Source organism: Bos javanicus, chromosome 10 (assembly GCF_032452875.1).
Source record: "Bos javanicus breed banteng chromosome 10, ARS-OSU_banteng_1.0, whole genome shotgun sequence".
Taxonomy (NCBI): domain Eukaryota; kingdom Metazoa; phylum Chordata; class Mammalia; order Artiodactyla; family Bovidae; genus Bos; species Bos javanicus.
The window spans coordinates 53,927,951-53,945,813 of record NC_083877.1 but is presented as its reverse complement, the minus strand read 5'-3'; positions in this window follow the sequence as shown (position 1 = coordinate 53,945,813).

Below are 17,863 nucleotides of genomic sequence, written 5' to 3'. Positions count from 1 at the left end.
ATCCAGTACTGTGAGTCCATACCAATGTAAATTATTATAGATGATTAAATTCCAAGTTTGGCAAGTAAGATTTTTACAGAATTCAATGTATCTTTCCATAAAATACATATTAATTATATAAGGGGAAAAGTTAAAAGACACCAATGTAATTAAGTGATCAAAGTGAACATCAGTATTAGAATGAAACAGAAATCTTACAATCTGATAGGAAGCAATGAGAAGTACAGAGTGTGGCTTCACTGCTGTTCCTGCCCAATCTGAATCTAATCATGAGTAAACATCTTACAAATCCAGCTTAAGGCACATAATATAAAATAATTGCCCTGTAATCTTCACAAAGGTCCATCTAGTCAAGGCCATGGTTTTTCCAGTGGTCATGTATGGAGTGAGAGTTGGACTGTGAAGAAAGCTGAGCGCCAAAGAATTGATGCTTTTGAACTGTGATGTTGGAGAAGACTCATGAGAGTCCCTTGGACTGCAAGGAGATCCAACTAGTCCATTCTGAAGGAGATCAGCCCTGGGATTTCTTTGGAAGGAATGATGCTAAAGCTGAAACTCCAGTACTTTGGCCACCTCATGCGAAGAGTTGACTCATTGGAAAAGACTCTGATGCTGGGAGGGATTGGGGGCAGGAGGAGAAGGGGACGACAGAGGATGAGATGGCTGGATGGCATCACTGACTCGATGGACGTGAGTTTGAGTGAACTCCAGGAGTTGGTGATGGACAGGGAGGCCTGGCATGCTGCGATTCATGGGGTTGCAAAGAGTCGGACACGACTGAGTGACTGAACTGAACTGAATCTTCAGAAGTGTCAAGAACATAGATGTTAAAGAAATTTGAGGAACTATTCCAGAATGACAGAGATGAAAGCAGTTGTGTTAATCGGGGTTCTCCAAAGAAAGAGAACCAATAGGATATGTGTGTGTGTGTATATATATACAAAAAACACTAAGTTAATACATAAAACTAACAATCACAGAGACATGGCATATAGGCAACTCATGATTCTGAATTCTATTGCTAGGAAAGATGTTATTTGGACATTGGCTGAAACATGAGTATAGCTGAGGATTAAATGGTAATAATCTATGAATGTTAATTGCCAGATTATGATGTTTGTACTGTGGTGATCTAGAGGAGAATGATCATGTTCATAAAAAGTACACACTAAGGTATTAGGTGATGGGACAGCAAACTGACAAAGTACTCTCCAATGGTACAAGAAAAAAAATGTCTTTATACTTTCAACCTTTCTGTAAGTTTGAGATTGCTTCAAAAATTTTTTTAAATTTTATTTTATTTTTAAACTTTACAAAATTGTATTAGTTTTGCCAAATATCGAAATGAATCCTCTACAGGTATACATGTGTTCCCCATCCTGAACCCTCCTCCCTCCTCCCTCCCAAAGAAATGAAATTGTGCTGGTTAAAAGTAAACAAATGTCTCCAATGAAAGGAACCAGGTCACCTTGGAGAAAGGGCTGATTCTAGGACCAGGGCAGGGAATACACAAGATGAGCTGAGAGCATCCTTTAGTGCCAGAAAGTAAAGTGCTTGAAAAATTCAAACCCACAATTATGGGGTATGTCAAAGATCTCTCAGTGGCCAAAGCTGGAACAATTTGAGCAACAAAATAAAGTAGTATTGGATTATTACCCAAAGTATAAAATAAATACACATGAGTCTGTTTTGATATAAATAAATGATTCAGTAAATAAATGGGTGAGAACAGACAAATATTTATGTGGAATTCAAAATAGTTTATGCAGTTACTCCACCCTCAAGGAAAGGGAGCATGACTTACCACTGCTACCATGTAGGATGAGCCTAGTAACTTTCTCCCAAAGGTTTGAGGAAAGTTACAGTGAAGAAACATGAAAAACACTGCCTCAGCCAGGTGTTCAAGGTCAACATCAGTAGTGATAAGTGATGTTGATAGTATGTACCCTTGATATGGGCTTCCCAAGTGGCACATTGGTAAGGAATCTGCCTGCCAATGCAGGAGACACAGGAGACGTGGGTTCGATCCCTGGGTTGGGAAGATCTTCTGCAGTAGGAAATGGCAACCCACTTCAAAATTCTTGGCTGGAAAATTCCACGGATAGAGGAGGCTGGCGGGCTATAGTCAATGCAGTGGCAAAGAGTCAGATGTGACTGCACGTGTGTGTGCGCGCATGCGCGTGTGCACATGCACACGCATGCGCGCGCGCGCACACACACACACACACACACACACACACACACACCCTTGATATAATGGGATGAAGGTAGCGCTTTACCTCTTTGAGGCCCAAAACTGTAACCCCAGGCTAGTCATGAGAAAAACATCAGACAAATTCCAATAGACAATCTACAAAGTACCTGATAAGTACTTCTGAAAACAGCCAAGGTCCATCAGAAACAAGGAAAGTTACAGCTGTGAGGAACGTAAAGAGACAGGATGACTAAATGTAATATTGTAATATGGTATCCTAAACAGGATCCTGGGACAGAAAAAAAGAACAGTGGGTAAGAACAAAGAAAACCTAAAGAAAGTATAACTTTTAGTTCACAATTACATTAAAGGGAAAATCCTGTTTCTTCCTTTCTGTGTAAGGAAATCCAGTCTCTCCCTATTCCATTTCTCCCCTGTGTATCTCTTTGACATTTACAGAGGCAATGTCACTTCTGACACTGCTGTTCACCAAATGTGTAGAGGTTCTCCCCCTTGCCAAGAAGCAATTCCTGGACACTGGCTGGGTGTCCTACAATTTAGCTTCATTCTGATACTGTCTACCCAGAGATTCCACAGGTTACCAAGGCTTGCATGCTCATCATTAAGTTGTGTCTGACTCTTTGCAAGCCCATGGACAGTAGCCCTCCAGGCATTTTCCAGGCAAGAATACTAGAAAGGGTTGACATTTCCTTCTCAGGGGATCTTCCTGACCCAGGGATTGAAGCCACATCTCTCATGTCTCTTGCATTGGCAGATGGATTATTTCACTACTGTGCCACCTGGGAAGCCCCTCCACAGGTTAAGGTTCAGTGTTTCAAGACTACTCTCCTTCCCTTACCTCAGACACCTGTCACAAGCCCGGGTAATCTCCCATGCTTTTGATGGACTGGCTATGGATGAGATTCCAATGACCCCCTCCTTGGGCTTGACTAATTTGCTAGAGCAGCTCACAGAACTTAGGGCAACATTACTTTAACAAGTTTATTATTGGAGATGATCAAGGATACGGATGAATAGCCAGATGAAGAGAGGTCTGGAAGGGTCCCAAGCACAAGCGCTTCTGTTCCTGTGGAGCTGGGACTCCTCCCAGCACGGATGCATTCACAAACCTGGAAGTTCTTCAAACCCCATGCTTTTGGAATTTTATGGCGGCTTCACCACGGAGGCATTGCTGCTGCTGTTGTTCAGTTGCTAAGTCGTATCTGACTCTTTGTGACCCCATGGCCTGCAGCACACCAGGCTCCTCTGTCCTTCATTCTCTCCTGGAGTTGGCTCAAGTTCATGTTCATTGAGTTGGTAATGGTATCATTCATTCCATATTCAGCCATTCTCCCTTCTCCCAGCCCTCATCCAGGAGCCCACACAGAGTTGGATCATTAGAACAAAAGATACTCCTCTCCTCTCTTTAGTCGATAAGCTGTATCCGACTCTTGCGACCGCATGGACTGTAGCCTGCCAGGCTCCTCTGTCCATGGGATTTTCCAGGTAATACTGGAGGGATTTCCAGGTAATACTGGAGGGATTTTCCAGGTAATACTGGAGTGGGTTGCCATTTCCTTCTCCAAAAGATACTCCTATTACCCTATTTCCTATTAGGAAATCACAAGGCTTTCAGGAGCTTTGTGTCTGAAACAGAGATCAAAGATCAGTATTAGAACAAGAAATGTTCCTAGTGTTCTTATCACTTATGAAATAACATGAGTTTTAGGAGCTCTGTGCTGGGAACTGTGGGCAGAGACGTATTTTATATTTTCTTTGAATAGATTTGTTTATTAATTATAACAAATGTACTAAATATACTAACGTAAGATGGCAGTAACGGGAGAAACTGACTATAGCATGGATAGGAACACTCTGTACTGTCTTCACGGTTTTTCTGTAAATCTGAATAGTTCTAAAAACTAAAGTTTAAAGACTAATTAAATCTTAATGTCCTTCAAAAAGTTTTACAGTTTTCTCCACTATGGCCTTGCATGTATTTTGCCACATTTATTCCAACGTACTTTATGTTTTCCTTGCTTTTGTAAGTGTAGTGTCTTTTTATATTATTATACACCCTAATACTTTATTGATGGTGTACAGAAATGAACTTAGTTTCATATATTTACTTTGGTATTCAACAACCTTCTTCAACTTCATTATATCTAAAATAATTATTTTCACTTTCACATAGGCATTTATTAGCATCTTTGAAAGACAGTTTTGCTTATTCCTTTCCATTTCTCTCAACTTGCATTCCTTTTTCTTATCTTACTGTCCTGTGTAACAAACACACGTGGTGATAACAGGTGTAATTGTCTTATTCCTGGCTTTAAAGAGAATGATACTTGCTTCAGGGTTTTGGGTTTTGTTTTCATTTGGGGTTTATCTTTTTTTCCTAGGCTTTATTTGGTTAAGGAGCTCACTTCTATTCCTAGTTCACTAAGATTATTGATCATAAATGAACATTGGATTTTACTGAACAACATATTCTGTATCTTACTTGTATCTTTTGAGAGCATCTTTTGTGTGTGTGTGTGTGACTTCCCTGGTGGCTCAGATGGTAAAGAATCTGCCTGTAATGTAGGAGACCTGGGTTCAATCCCTGGGTGAGGAAGATCCCCTGGAGGAGAGCATGGCAACTCACTCTAGCATTCTTGCCTAGAAAATCCCATGGACAGAGGAGATTGGTGGGCTACAGTTCATGGGGTTGCAAAGAATCAGACACGACTGAGTGACTAACACTTTCTATTGTCTTTTCATCTTCTACTGTGGTAAATTTTGGTTCAGTTCAGTTCAGTTCAGTCGCTCAGTCGTGTCCGACTGTTTGTGATCCCATGAATTGCAGCATGCCAGGCCTTCCTGTCCATCACCAACTCCCAGAGTTCACTCAAACTCACGTCCATCAAGTCAGTGATGCCATCCAGCCATCTCATCCTCTGTTGTCCCCTTCTCCTCCTGCCTCCAATCCCTCCCAGCATCAGAATCTTTTCCAATGAGTCAACTCTTCGCACAAGGTGGCCAAAGTACTGGGAGTTTCAGCTCAGCATCATTCCTTCCAATGAACAACCAGGACTGATCTCCTTCAGAATGGACTGGTTGGATCTCCTTGCAGTCCAAGGGACTCTCAAGAGTCTTCTCCAGCACCACAGTTCAAAAGCATCAATTCTTCGGTGCTCAGCTTTCTTCACAGTCCAACTCTCACATCCATACATGACTATTGGAAAAACCATAGCCTTAACTAGACGGACCTTTGTTGGCAAAGTAACATCTCTGCCTTTCAATATGCCATCTAGCAGAAATTTTGGTTAAGTTACAGTAATTAGTTATAATAAATTTTAGGTGTAAAGATATAGTCATTCCAGATTTCTCCAATCTTTTCAAGGTTTTAACTCAATCAAATAATTATTTTTCTTTTCTCCTCATTTTCTCACGAGTGGAATCTAAGTATGAGGAGCTTCCGTGTGGCCATGGCCATGCAGGAGTGTGTCTGGTTTTTCTCATGCCGTCCCTCTGTATTGTAATTCTAGCTGGTGTCTGGTCACCCATCATTCCTGGCTCTTGTCCCAGCTCTCAGGGCTCTTCTGGTTCACTAGCCCTCTAGCAGTCACTTTCCACCCTCTTTTAGGGTTGTGGAAACTTTTGCGTGCTATCCCTTACTACTTTAGAGAGACAAATCTTGGCGGCTGGACTCCAGCATATTTTCAGATCACACGCTATCATCGTTTCTACTACAGCTATTGTTTGCTGCCAGGCTGTGCTCCCCGAGGAGAACTGCCTGGGAGACCATCCCACAGGGGTCCTGACAGGAAGTGGGGCACACATTTCCTCTCAGTCTCTACCATTACTAGGAAATTCTATCCTTGCTTCCACAGATAGCTCAGCAGTGAGGATGCAAGCCAGGGAAACGGTCCTTTCTCAGAGACACTCTATATCTATATCTCGTTTTTATCACCAACTTTCTCTTCAGGTTAGGAAAACTGGCTCTTTTATCATCATTTTTTTCTACCAATATTGGGCACTAATGGCATTACTTCCAGCTATTGGTACTGAAACTCCATGCTTTTGAGACTCAAAAAACCTTTTTTTCTCAGGCTATTTTTTTTTTTTCCTACTAAGAGATTCAAAGCTCTATTTTGAAACTTATAAACTGAACATTGACTCATCTTTTTCTTTTCATTTCTGTAGTAACAGCCCTCCCCTGGGGGCAGTAAATACTGAAAGCACGCCTCACTGCTGCCTGGGTTGGGGGAGGGAGGGGGAGGCAGGATATTCCAGGAACAACAAGTAATTATCAACAATAACATTTCAAAATAATACTGTGCACAGCTTCCACACCCTTAGCTCTTTCCTAAGCTTCACACATGTGCTTCTCACCAGCTAAATCTAGTTGAATATCTTTAAACACTCTTACATTTATTAGATACAAAGCTGAACTCGCCATTGCCCTATATTCTCTGTGTCTGGAAATGGCATTACTGTCTATCCAGCATCAAAGGCTAGAAACTTCTGAGTATCCTCAAATTCTTACCCCCTGCCACTTTTCCTACCACCAATTTGTTAGTTAATAGAACTCTTCTCTCTCCAATCTTATTTTAATATGTTGTCTGATTAGTATTCATGGCTCATGTCAGTGTACCAACTGTTCTCTGCCTGTTGGCTCAGACAGGTAGGTAACTCTTCATCCTTCTGGAGCCACCTTTGTCTTCTGAGACAAAGATTTGTATGCAGGTAGTTTATTTGGGCGGAGAAGGCAATGGCACCCCACTCCAGTACTCTTGCCTGGAAAATCCCATGGACGGAGGAGCCTGGTAGGCTGCAGTCCATGGGATCGCTAAGAGTCGGACACGACTGAGCGACTTCACTTTCACTTCTCACTTTCATGCATTGGAGAAGGAAATGGCAACCCACTCCAGTGTTCTTGCCTGGAGAATCCCAGGGATGGGGGAGCCTGGTGGGCTACTGTCTATGGGGTCTCACAGAGTCGGACACAACTGAAGTGACTTAGCAGCAGCAGCAGCAGTTTATTTGGGGTCATGCTCCCAGGGACCAACTGTGCAGGTCCCTATCCAGCTATAGAAACTGGCAAATGCTACAAACCAGGGTAATTTTTTTTGCTGGAAAGCCAGAAAAAAACATTGACCAGCATACTTCTGAACCGTAGAGAACATGAGTGAGGGCCAAAGAAGTGTAAAATAGAGAAGCAGGTAAAACCAATGCACTGGTTTTTGAGTTACTGAGCTTGATCACTATTATTGGTTGATTTGGGGCTCAGTCTCATTAAGGTCCCCTGAAGAGTCATAGAACCATGTAAAATATACTTAAGAATTTCTTTTTTCTTGGCTGTGCTGCCCTACTTACAGGATCTTAGTTCCCGACCAGGGATTGAACCTGGGTCCCCTGCAGTAGAAGCACAAAGTCCTAACCACCAAGGAATTCCCATAACTCAGAATTATCTTCCCAAGAAAGGAGTTTTTATCCGCTGGCTTTCATTACCCACTGGACAGGGGTTGTCTTGCAGGGTGTCACTTCTCCTACTTTTCCAGATTTGCTTGCATGTAGGATGGCTGAGTAGGCCCCAGGTGACACCTTGGCTAGGAGTGGCAATGAAGCCCAGGTGCAGAAAAGGAGAGGCCTGCTAAACAACCAAAGGGCATTACTGCCCGATGGCGTCACCACCCAGCTGGTTGCTGCAGCAGGACTGAAGTAAACACTAGTTGAGAGGACAGGAGGGAGTGTGCAAGAGAAATCTGCTACAAGGCTTAGGAGGATAAGCTGCAGTGCCCACTGCGGTAACCGGGCTCAGGGTCATAATTAATATTCATCATCTGTCTCCACCCAGTCTAATTTCTCCCATGCTTGGCTGGCACTTCAGCAAGTCTGGGTTGTTGCCTGGTGGTGACTCAGGTTTTTATTCCCAAGGGCTATGAACCATCAGTTGGGTTAACTTTATCGGGCCAAGGTTGCTATAACAGACTGCTTACAGTTATCATTGGACATCCAAGTACTAAGATATGCTGCAGTAAAATCCCTGAGTTCTATACGTATTCTTTCTTGGACAGCCCCACACCAGCTCTTCATGACAATCAGAGTTGACCCCTCCACCATGCCCTATATGATAACTTCTTTATCTGTCTACTAGCATGACAAGCACTGTGTCTATCAGATCTAGTCCCTTAAATCTATTTCTCACTTCCACTGTATAATCATAAGGGATTTGATTTAGGTCATACCTGAATGGTCTAGTGGTTTTCCCTACTTTCTTCAATTTCAGTCTGAATTTGGCAATAAGGAGTTCATGATCTGAGCCACAGTCAGCTCCCAGTCTTGTTTTTGGTGACTGTATACAGCTTTTCCATCTTTGGCTGCAAAGAATATAATCAATCTGATTTCAGTGTGACCATGTGGTGATGTCCATGTGTAAAGTCTTCTCTTGTGTTGTTGGAAGAGGGTGTTTGTTATGACCAGTGTGTTCTCTTGGCAAAACTCTATTAGTCTTTGCCCTGCTTCATTCTGTACTCCAAGGCCAAATTTGCCTGTTACTCCAGGTGTTTATTGACTTCCTACTTTTGCATTCCAGTCCCCTATAATGAAAAGGACATCTTTTTTGGGTGTTAGTTCTAAAAGGTCTTGTAGGTCTTCATAGAACCGTTCCACTTAAGCTTCTTCAGCATTACTGGTTGGGGCATAGACTTGGATTACTGTGATATTGAATGGTTTGCCTTGGAAACAAACAGATCATTCTGTCGTTTTTGAGATTGCATCCAAGTACTGCATTTCGGACTCTTTTGTTGACTATGATGGCTACTACATTTCTTCTAAGAGATTCCTACCCACAGTAGTAGATATAATGGTCATCTGAGTTAAATTCACCCATTCCACTCCATTTTAGTTTGCTGATTCCTAGTAGGTCGATGTTCACTCTTGCCATCTCCTGTTTGACTACTTCCAATTTGCCTTGATTCATGGACCTAACATTCCAGGTTCCTATGGAATATTGCTCTTTACAGCATCGGACCTTGCTTCTATCACCAGTAACATCCACAACAGGGTATTGTATTTGCTTTGGCTTCCATCCCTTCATTCTTTCTGGAGTTATTTCTCCACTGATCTCCTGTATCTGAGGTTATTGATATTTCTCCCGGCAATCTTGATTCCAGTTTGTGCTTCTTCCAGTCCAGAGTTTCTCATGATGTACTCTGCATATAAGTTAAATAAACAGGGTGACAATATACAGCCTTGACGAACTCCTTTTCCTATTTGGAACCAGTCTGTTGTTCCATGTCCAGTTCTAACTGTTGCTTCCTGACCTGCATACAGATTTCTCAAGAGGCAGGTCAGGTGGTCTGGTATTCCCATCTCTTTCAGAATTCCCCACAGTTTATTGTGATCCACACAGTCAAAGGCTTTGACATAGTCAATAAAGCAGAAGTAGATGTATTTCTGGAACTCTCTTGCTTTATCCATGAACCAGAGGATGTTGACAATTTGATCTCTGGTTCCTCTGCCTTTTCTAAAACCAGCTTGAACATCTGGAAGTTCATGGTTCACGTATTGCTGAAGCCTGGCTTGGAGAATTTTGAGCATGACTTTCCTAGCATGTGAGATGAGTGCAATTGTGCGGTAGCTTGAGCATTCTTTGGCATTGCCTTTCTTTGGGATTGGAATGAAAACTGACCTTTTCCAGTCCTGTGGTCACTGCTGAGTTTTCCAAATTGGCTGGCATATTGAGTGCAGCACTTTCACAGCATCATCTTTCAGGATTTGAAATAGCTCAACTGGAATACCATCACCTCCACTAGCTTTGTTCATAGTGATGCTTTCTAAGGCCCACTTGACTTCACATTCCAGGATGTCTGGCTCCAGGTGAGTCATCATACCATCGTGATTATCGTGGTCCTGAAGACCTTTTCTGTACAGTTCTTCTGTGTATTCTTGCCACCTCTTCTTAATATCTTCTGCTTCTGTTAGGTCCATACCATTTCTGTCCTTTATCGAGCCCATCTTTGCATGAAATGTTCCCTTGGTATCTCTAATTTTCTTGAAGAGACCTCTAGTCTTTCCCTTTCTGTTGTTTTCCTCTATTTCTTTGCATTGATCACTGAGGAAGTCTTTCTTATCTCTCCTTGCTATGCTAAAGCTGAAACTCCAGTACTTTGGCCAGCTCATGCGAAGAATTGACTCTTTGGAAAAGACTCTGATGCTGGGAGGGATTTGGGGCAGGAGGAAAAGGGGACGACAGAGGATGAGATGGCTGGATGGCATCACCAACTCAATGGACGTGAGTTTGAGTGAACTCTGGGAGATGGTGATGGACAGGGAGGCCTGGCGTGCTGCGATTCATGGGGTCGCAAAGAGTTGGACACGACTGAGCGACTGAATTGAACTGAACTGATCTCCTGTAGCATATTGGGCACCTATCAACCTGGGGAGTTCCTCTTTCAGTATCCTATCATTTTGCCTTTTCATACTGTTCATAGGGTTTTCAAGGGAAGAATACTGAAGTGGTTTGCCATTGCCTTCTCCAGTGGACCACATTCCGTCAGACCTCTCCACCACTACCCATCCGTCTTGGGTGGCCCCACACAGCATGGCTTACTTTCATTGAGTTAGACAAGGCTGTGTACTTTCATTGAGTTAGACAAGGCTGTGGTCCATATGATCAGATTGGCCAGTTTTCTGTGATTATGGTTTCAGTGTGTCTGCCCTCTGATGCCCTCTCGCAACACTTACCGTCTTACTTGGGTTTCTCTTTCCTTGGATGTGGGGTATCTCTTTACAGCTGCTCCAGCAAAGTGCAACTGCTGCTTCTTACCTTGGATGAGGTCGCCCCTCCTGACCTTGAACGTGGAGTAGCTCCCCTTGGCCCTCCTGTGCCTGCCTGATAGACAGAGTGCCTGATGAACTATGGACAAAGGTTTGTGACATTGTACAGGAGACAGGGATCAAGACCATCCCTATGGAAAAGAAATGCAAGAAAGCAAAATGGCTGTCTGGGGAGGCCTTACAAATAGCTGTGAAAAGAAGAGAAGTGAAAAGCAAAGGAGAAAAGGAAAGATATAAGCATCAGAATGCAGAGTTCCAAAGAATAGGAAGGCTTTGTTTAGCCTTCGTCAGCGATCAATGCAAAGAAATAGAGGAAAACAACAGAATGGGAAAGACTAGAGATCTCTTCAGAAAATTAGAGATACCAAGGGAACTTTTCATGCAAAGATGGGCTCGATAAAGGACAGAAATGGTATGGACCTAACAGAAGCAGAACATATTAAGAGGAGGTAGCAAGAATACACAGAACTGTACAAAAAAGATCTTCACAACAAACATAATCATGATAGTGTGATCACTGACCTAGAGCCAGACATCCTGGAATGTGAAGTCAAGTGGGTCTTAGAAAGCATCACTATGAACAAAGCTAGTGGAGGTGATGGAATTCCAGTTGAGCTATTTCAAATCCTGAAAGATGATGCTGTGAAAGTGCTGCACTCAATATGCCAGCCAATTTGGAAAACTCAGCAGTGGCCACAGGACTGGAAAAGGTCAGTTTTCATTCCAATCCCAAAGAAAGGAAATGCCAAAGAATGCTCAAACTACCGCACAATTGCACTCATCTCACAGACTAGTAAAGTCATGCTCAAAATTCTCCAAGCCAGGCTTCAGCAATATGTGAACCGTGAGCTTCCTGATGTTCAAGCTGGTTTTAGAAAAGGCAGAGGAACCAGAGATCAAATTGCCAACATCCGCTGGATCATAGAAAAAGCAAGAGAGTTCCAGAAAAGCATCTATTTCTGCTTTATTGACTATGCCAAAGCCTTTGACTGTGTGGATCACAATAAATTGTGGAAAATTCTGAAAGAGATGGGAATACCAGACCACCTGATCTGCCTCTTGAGAAATTTGTATGCAGGCTAGGAAGCAACAGTTAGAACTGGACATGGAACAACAGACTGGTTCCAAATAGGAAAAGGAGTTCGTCAAGGCTGTATATTGTCACCCTGTTTATTTAACTTATATGCAGAGTACATCATGAGAAATGTTGGACTGGAAGAAACAGAAGCTGGAATCAAGATTGCTGGGAGAAATATCAATAACCTCAGATATGCAGATGACTCCACCCTTATGGCAGAAAGTGAAGAGGAACTAAAAATCCTCTTGATGAAAGTGAAAGTGGAGACTGAAAAAGTTGGCTTAAAGCTCAACATTCAGAAAACAAAGATCACGGCATCCAGTCCCATCACTTCATGGGAAATAGATAGGGAATGAGTGTCAGATTTTATTTTTGGGGGCTCCAAAATCACTGCAGATGGTGATTGCAGCCATGAAATTAAAAGACAGTTACTCCTTGGAGGGAAAGTTATGACCAACCTAGATAGCATATTGAAAAGCAGAGACATTACTTAGCCAACAAAGTTCTGTTTAGTCAAGGCTATTGTTTTTCCAGGGGTCATGTATGGATGTGAGTGTTGGACTGTGAAGAAAGCTGAGTGCCGAAGAATCGATGCTTTTGAACTGTGGTGTTGGAGAAGTCTCTTGAGAGTCCCTTGGACTGCAAGGTGATCCAACCAGCCCATCCTAAAGGAGATGAGTCCAGGTGTTCATTGGAAGGAATGATGCTAAAGCTGAAACTCCAATACTTTGGCCACCTCATACGAAGAGTTGATTCATTGGAAAAGACCCTGATGCTGGGAGGGATTGGGGGCAGGAGGAGGAGAAGAGGATGACAGAGGATGAGATGGCTGGATGGCATCACCGACTTGATGGACATGAGTTTGTGTGCACTCCGGGAGTTGGTGATGGACAGGGAGGCCTGTCGTGCTCTGGTCCGTGGGGTCACAAAGAGTCAGACACAACTGAGCGACTGAACTGAACTGACCATGACAAGCTCAAAATGACCAAGTGATTGACAGTCATAGCTTCAGGGATAGTGAAACCTATTACTGTCTCCTCAAGGAAGTATCCCCATACCCCATAATGGGAACTAGGACTTTCAATACAGCAGAGCCTAAATTGTGGGAGCTGCTTCTAAGTCACTTCAGTCGTGTCTGACTCTGTGCGACCCCATAGACGGCAGCCCACCAGGCTCCCCCGTCCCTGGGCTTCTCCAGGCAAGAACACTGGAGTGGGTTGCCATTTCCTTCTCCAATGCATGAAAGTGAAAAGTGAAAGTGAAATCGCTCAGTCGTTTCTGACCCTCTGGGACCCCATGGACTGCAGCCTACCAGGCTCCTCCCTCCATGGGATTTTCCAGGCAAGAGTCCTGGAGTGGGGTGCCATTGCCTTCTCATAGTGCAATTACAAGTTCCAAGGATTAGGACTTGCTATGTTCAGGTAGCCATTACTCAGTTTAATATATTGGGGTTTCAAATTTCTCAGGCTCTTCCAACCAAATGTCCCCTTCTAACGTTCACAGAATTGAGTCCAGTATTTTCTCTATTAAGTCCTAACTTTTGAAAACATGACCAACCTGTTGAGACTCTGTTCAGTTTCCTGTGTGGCGCTGCCACTCTTGCCATTAAAGCTTGGACTTATTTTCATCACAACCTTCCTTAAAGCTGCAGGAGATACTCTTTAAACACTGCCATGGAAGATTTCTGACTTTTGCCATTCTGTAACACTGCTCCTTCTCCTCCTTCCCTCAATAACATTGACATTACCTCCATATAAACACAAGAAGACAAGCTGGAAAATAATTAGAAGTTCAACATTTTATTTAAAAAGTGAAGACTATGCTGTAGGTAACACATGGTGGTGTGCGTGTTTATGTGCAAGTGTGTGTAATTTTATCTTCTCTCTCTTCATGCCACATTTCTAAGGCAAAGAAGTTATTTCTGAGTTACACATGGCCTGAAGTGTCTAAACCATTGGGAAAATTCTCATTTTCTTACCAAATATAGATTAACATTCCACTTTAGTTATTAAGAGATAGTGAATGATAACATGAATGGCTTGAGGGGTTTGCAAGGAACCACTTATAAATTGAGCTAAAGGTCTTATCTACCTGCACGAACTTGTTTATCTTTCAATAAAGATAGAGAAGAGATTCGAGTGCAGATAAATAATTTACAAGCAAGTTATTAAACAAATTTGTTGCATCTGAATTCTTCCTCTTCCTCTTGACTCATTTTTGAGGCCAAATATAAAGTCACTTCTTTTAAGGAGATATTTTTGAGGTTAAAACACTATACCTGTCTAGAGAAAGTACAAAAACAACTTGATATCTCTTACTAGAAATACATATAGAATCACAGAATTTTAGAGCAAGAGGGCATGTCCCTTGTTGTATGTGGCTAGCAGATGTTGAAGGACAGAAGTAGTGTTTATTGCAGAATAAATACAGAAATACTGACTTTAAAAATAATGTTCTTTTGCCACATTGAGCTTTTTGGATCAATTTTATGTATAGAAACATTTTTCCTCTTATTCCTAAAATCACCCACCTAAGCTAACATTTTAAATTTATTATTAGCTCCCTTATGCTTTTTCTCTTTTTAATTCATATATAGATCACTCCAGTATTAATTTTGAATAATTCATTTGATATTTCTCAATTTGTTTTACCCTTGTGTTATTTCTGGATTTTCTCCACTATGAATACTTTTGTTCCCCACAGTTAAATTTTTGTCCTCTGTTGAAATATTTCCCTTGAACATATTCCTGAAAGGAAGCTTGCCAGAATAAAAGAGATCTGGATGATACAAACGAATGTACTTGGGAAACAGAAAGAGACTCACAGACTTAGAGAACAGAACTCATGGTTGCTCCGGGGGAAGGACCTTGGGAGGGTCATGTGCACACTGCTATATTTAAAATGGATAACCAACAAAAAACCTATTGTATAGCACATGGAGCTCTGCTCAGATATTACGAGCCTGGATGAGAGGGGGGTTTGGGGGAGAATGGATACACGTATATGTATGGCTGAGTCCCTTCACTGTTCACCTGAAACTATCACAACACTGTTAATCGGCTAACCCCAATATAAAATGTCTTTGGTGTTAAAAAATAATAATAAAATTTAATTTAAAAAAAGAAAGAGATCTGAATGAGTATATGTTTTGCCGAGGACCGCTTTGATGCCCAGTTCTAGGAGGCACCATTCTCATGAGATATAGAAAAGGTGATCCTCTCTGGAGTCCTGCAACAGGACAGCCCTGCTGCTGTTGCACAGCGCCGGTGCCAGAAAGGCTGCTCCACTCATCAGCGCCTATTTCCCCTTTCCACCTTTAGTATTTTATTTGCTTTTGCTACATTATTAGGTATAAAGAAATAGTTATTTTAACTTGTGTTATTCACTTACAAAAATGTGAATATTTTCCTGGCTTGCTCTTTATGTTTCTTTTTGTAACAAGCTGTTAGTTATTATCCTTTAAAATGAATTAACCCATGAAGAATGTTTTGACTAGAACCTGGTGTACAGTAAGTTCTGAATGCTGCTGCTGCTAAGTCGCTTCAGTCATGTCCGACTCTGTGCGACCCCAGAGCAGAAGCCCACCAGGCTCCCCGTCCTTGGGATTCTCTAGGCAAGAACACGAGTGAGTTGCCATTTCCTTCTCCAATGCATGAAAGTGAAAACTGAAAGGGAAGTCGCTCAGTCGTGTCCGACTCTTAGCGACCCCATGGACTATAGCCTACCAGGCTCCTCCATCCATGGGATTTTCCAGGCAAGAGTACTGGAGTGGGGTGCCATTGCCTTCTCCGAAGTTCTGAATAAATACTACTTATTCTCATGATTAGTATTGTTAAAATATTATTTTTGTTTTTGTTACTATGATCATTTTTGGACCCAAAGTAGGGGCATTTAGCCCAAGGATTTATTACCAAATTCCGGCTTTCTTTCTCTTCCTTCCTTCCTTCTTTCTTTCCTTCTGTTTTTTCTTTCTCTATTTTTAATAGACTATTTTTTAGAACAGTTTTAGGGTCACAGCAAAACTGAACAGAAGGTAGAGATTCTTAAATATTCCTTGTCCTGACACATGCATAGCCTTTCCTATGATCAACATTTCCCATGAGAGCAATGCATTTATTACAATTGACAAATATACATTGATGCATAATTATCAGGCAAAGTCCATAGTTAACATTAGAGCTCACTCTTGGTGTTACACCTTCAGTGAATTTAGACAAATGTACAGTGACATATATCTACCATTAGAATATCATACAAAGTAGCTTTTCTGCCTTAAAAATCCTCTGTGTCCTGCTTATTCATCCCTCCCTCATCACAACCTCTACCAACCATTGATCTTTTTACTGTCTCCATGAAGTGAAGTGAAAGTCTTTCAGTCATGTCCGACTCTTTGCAACCCCATGGACTATTCAGTCAATGGAATTCTCCAGGCCAGAATACTGGAGTGGGTAGGATAGCCTTTCTCTTCTCCAGAGGATCTTCTCAACCTAGGGATCGATCCCGGGTCTACCGCATTGCAGGCCGATTCTTTACCAGCTGAGCTACAGGGGAAACACATAGTTCTGCCTTTTCCAGAAGGCCATATGCTTGGAATCATACAGTACGCAGTCTTTTCATAGTAGCTTCCTTCACTTACTAATATGCATTTAAGTTTCCTCCAAGTCTTTTCATGGCTTGATAACTCATTTCCTTTTAGCACCAATAATATTTCACTATCTGTATGTGTTAGTTGCTCAGTCATGTCCAGCTCTTTGAGATCCCATGGACTGTAGCCCGCCAGGCTCCTCTGTCCATGGGATTCTCCAGGCAAGAATACTGGAGGGGACATATACCTTAGTTTACCTGTCCATTCACTTACTGAAGGACATCTTGGTTGATTCCAAGTTCTGGCAATTGTGAATAACGCTGCTATAAACATCCTCATGTGGGTTTTTTCATGAACATAAGGTTTCAGTTCCTTTGGGTAGACACTGAGGAGCACAACTGCTGGATCTAATCATAGGAGTATACTTTGTTTTGTAAGAAAATGCCAACTGTTTTCCAAATCACTGCACTATATTACTTAGCAGTCCCACCAGCAATGAATGAGGGTTCCTGTTTTCCACATCCTCCTCAGCATCAGCTGTGTCAGTGTTCTGGATTTGGGCCATTCTAATATGTGTAAAAGGTATGTGTATATATAGTAGGATCACATTTTAATTTTCATTTTCCTGATAGCATGTGTGTGTGAACAGTACGTGTTTTATGCTACCTTGTGTGTGAGGTACAAGTCTGTGGTGCCAGAGATTATGCAGAATATTTCTTTTTTTTCCCTACTGAGTCACCTTTTCATCCAGGTCTCCCTTAGGTGGACATCTAGGACTTTCTTTCTTCTCCCATGGGCCTCCTACTTCTGCACTTAGGGTCCTGGTCTTTTTCCATCCCTGGGATTCTCCAGGCAAGAACACTGGAGTGGGTTGCCATTTCCTTCTCCAATGCATGAAAGTGAAAACTGAAAGGGAAGTTGCTCAGTCGTGTCCAACTCTCTGCGACCCCATGGACTGCAGCCTTCCAGGGTCCTCCGTCCATGGGATTTTCCAGGCAAGAGTACTGGAGTGGGGTGCCATTGCCTTCTCTGGAATAATGATACTGATAATCATAATTAGCTTTATTGGATCAAAAATTCCCTTGTCCTTTGGTAACCCCATTCTCTCAGGTGACTGGTTCATGGCAGTCCTTCCCTCAGCCAGGTGTTAGTGCCCCACACAACTTGTTCCATTTGGGTG